The 3,396-nt window shown below is 39.5% G+C and overlaps 1 pseudogene; it reads left to right on the top strand.

The window, feature by feature from the left end:
- Positions 1-1,297: 1,297 nt before the first annotated feature.
- Positions 1,298-3,396, top strand: LOC110764413 (ABC transporter G family member 10 pseudogene; annotated as a pseudogene).

Raw genomic sequence — 3,396 nt, 5'->3', positions numbered from 1 at the left:
TAAATAGGGAAAGTTCTCTTGAGTCACTCTTCCTTCAACTGTTTGTTTACAATTCGCCCTCAAACCTTAATCTTTTTTAGCACTCAATTATCCGTGCAAGTTATTGTTGGTTTGTTTAAGTTGCATTTAGTTATGGCTGACTCGCCCAGTTTTTACCGTCCACCAACCTGATCAACTCGATCACGTTACTAGAAAACTCGTCCGCCAGAGGTAAAAATCATGGTGAACTCTTCATCTTCTTAGGGTTTCATGAGAGGGTTCCATGGTCAACTCTCATCTACTCTTGGTAGTTGGTACTTGGTTTTTCGTTTATGAATTATATGAATTCCAATTCAAGCGCAATGTCATTGTGTAGGTGAGTAGTACTAGTAGTGGCCCAGGTCATGCTATTGGTGAAATCAGTGTGCATTATTTTACCTTTACTCAGTCCAATGTGATAGCTCACAATTCAACCCCACAAACCATTTCTCTTTTTTCTGTTTTTTTTTTCTTTCCTCTAAGGGACATGATTTAACCTAAAATCACCATTGAGATTTGGTCTTGTAGATTTACCAGCATGAAACCACCTCACACAGCGACCTTTCCTGTTCTTTTTTTTTTTACTTCAACCAAAGACCAAGAAAACATACAAGTTACAACCACAAATACTGAATTCAAGTTTGAAAATGTAGCTTCGTTAAAATCTTGCCATAAAAAACTCCCAAATAGGAAAATCTAGTACCTCACACATCAACATATAATATCACCTCATTTGGCAATAAATGGAGCCCCAAATCTTATCCACATCCTTGGTATCACCAAAGGCCTATTTAACCAGAAAAACTTGTATGAAACGGGGATAGCACTATTTTGCTATCCCCAACCAATCACAGATTGCTACGTGGAAAAGTTATCATGCGTGGTAAATCGTGATTGGCCGGAGATAGCAAAATAATGCTACCCCATTTCATGTAAGTGTTTCTCCCATTTAACAGCTGCTCAGTTAAATATATAACTGCAACTCTCACTTACCCACAGAAGTCACATGGATGAGACAATTCTGCACCGAACATGTACTCAGTCTCCCTTCACCTGAAAAAAGCGTTTTTGAAACTGTCAAAAATACAGAAAGTTTTATTAGTCACTGATGTTCCTCTACGCCTAATTTAGTAAAGAATATAATAGTCTACTAGTTTTCCTTAACTGATCTAATTATTCTCTAGAAAGGGAAAATGCTACAAAAGGGTTAAGAAGTTAACCATACAACAAGCATACATACATAGTTGGGCAATGAGAGTGGCGTGTACAAAGAAAAGCTAGTTCAGTGTTTTAGCTCATCTTTTCTACTCTAATTCTTCCTATTCTTCCACACATCTCATAGCTTTACCCCTTCAGTTTCTCAATGGAGTTACTAACAAAGGCACAAAATACCATGACTGGCAAGAAAACCCAATACAGAATTAAGACCAAGAAACTTTGTTACAGATTATCTTCCACAGTTGATCAGTTCAAGTGGCTGTTCAAGAGGGAGGTGACCCCTAAAGCATACATTTTGAAGAATGTCGATTTTGAAGCTAGACCGGGAGAGATCACAGCTATTGCGGGTGCAAGCGGAGCAGGAAAGACAACATTGCTAGAAATAGTAGCTGGCATGATCCCTCTAAGTAGTACTGCTGGCCAAGTTATTGTCAATGACCAGCCAATGAATGCTCAACATTTTCGGAGAGTATCAGGCTATGTCACGCAAGAAGAAGCCCTCTTCCCACTTCTTACTGTGGAAGAAACACTCTTGTACAGTGCTCGTTTAAGGTTCCATGGCAGGCACCAAAAGGCCACAGCTAGAGTGAGTGAGCTACTGAGGGAGCTTGGACTACAACATGTTGCCAATGTAAGAATTGGTAGTGACTCTAACCGCGGCATATCAGGGGGTGAAAAACGCAGAGTCTCCATTGGAGTTGACCTAGTACATGATCCGGCTGTTCTTTTGCTTGATGAACCTACATCAGGATTGGACTCGTCGTCAGCACTTGATGTAGCCTTGTTGCTTAAAACTATGGCTTCAACACAAGGTAAGACAATTGTTTTAACCATCCACCAACCTGGATTTCGAATTCTTGAGCTAATAGATCAAATTCTATTACTATCAAATGGAACTGTGATTCACAATGGACACCTGCATATGCTAGAGCAACGGCTTAGATATGCAGGTCATTCCATTCCTCTGCAAGTTAATGTGCTTGAGTTTGCTATTGAAGTTATGGAAGACTTGATCATACATGTTGAAGAAAGTGAAATAGAATATGGTGAAATAGAAGGAGAATTTAAGCATGTTAGACCAAATTCAATCATAGGTAACGTTCATGAAGACAGAGTCCTCTTTGCCAATCCACTGTTCAAGGAGGTTTTCATACTGGGCCATAGATTCTCCAACATCATTTTTAGAACCAAACAGCTTTTCGCTGCGAGAATAATGCAGGCTTTACTTGCAGGATTTGTGCTGGGTACTATTTTTATGAATGCTGCTAATGACCCAAGAAGAGCTAAATTACAAACACAAATTGGGTTTTTTGCCTTCAGCCTCACCTTCTTGATGTCTTCCGCAACTGAAGGACTACCAATTTACCTGCAAGAGAGGAGAATATTGATGAGGGAAACCTCAAGAGGTGCTTATAGAATCTCTTCTTATGTCATATCAAACACTTTAGTATTCCTTCCTTTCCTATTAGGTGTGGCTCTTCTCTATGCTACCCCAGTCTACTGGTTAGTTGGATTGAGAAGGGAAATTGATGGGTTTCTCTACTTTTCACTGGTGGTGTGGATGGTCATTTTGATGTCGAATTCTTTGGTTGCGTGCTTCAGCGCTCTAGTGCCGAACTTCATCATGGGAACATCTTTAGTGGCAGGGCTTATGGGTTCCTTCTTTCTATTTTCTGGGTTTTTCATCCCAAAGGAGGACATTCCCAGCTACTGGACTTTCATGCACTACTTGAGTTTATTTAAGTACCCACTTGAGTGTTTCCTGATAAATGAGTATGGAGGAGAGCAGGGAAGAGGGAGATGTTTGCAGAGTGTTGAAGGAGACTGCATTCTGTATGGGGACTGGTTCTTGATGCAGCAAGGTCTGAAACCATCACAGAAATGGATCAACTTAGGTATAATGTTGGGTTTCATCATTGGTTACAGATGGCTTGGTTTTCTGATTCTGTGGTACAGATCTTACAGAATCAGTAAGTAGTTATAATCTGTTTGTTTCGACCAAAAAAAAATAATGTATCTGTTTGTTTCTTTTTTGGAACTTAATAAAGTATGTTGGTGTCTGTAAGCAATCGCATATCCCTGGTATGTATGATGGTGTTTGTATGCAATTGCAAATCCCTGGTATATTTTGTTTTATTTGGATATTTAATCTTCATTTCA

The sequence above is a fragment of the Prunus avium genome, chromosome 3 (genome assembly GCF_965620075.1).
Source record: "Prunus avium chromosome 3, drPruAviu1.hap1.1, whole genome shotgun sequence".
Classification (NCBI taxonomy): domain Eukaryota; kingdom Viridiplantae; phylum Streptophyta; class Magnoliopsida; order Rosales; family Rosaceae; genus Prunus; species Prunus avium.
Note: the sequence above shows the minus strand (reverse complement) of the source record. Positions and strands in the feature narration are given on the sequence as shown.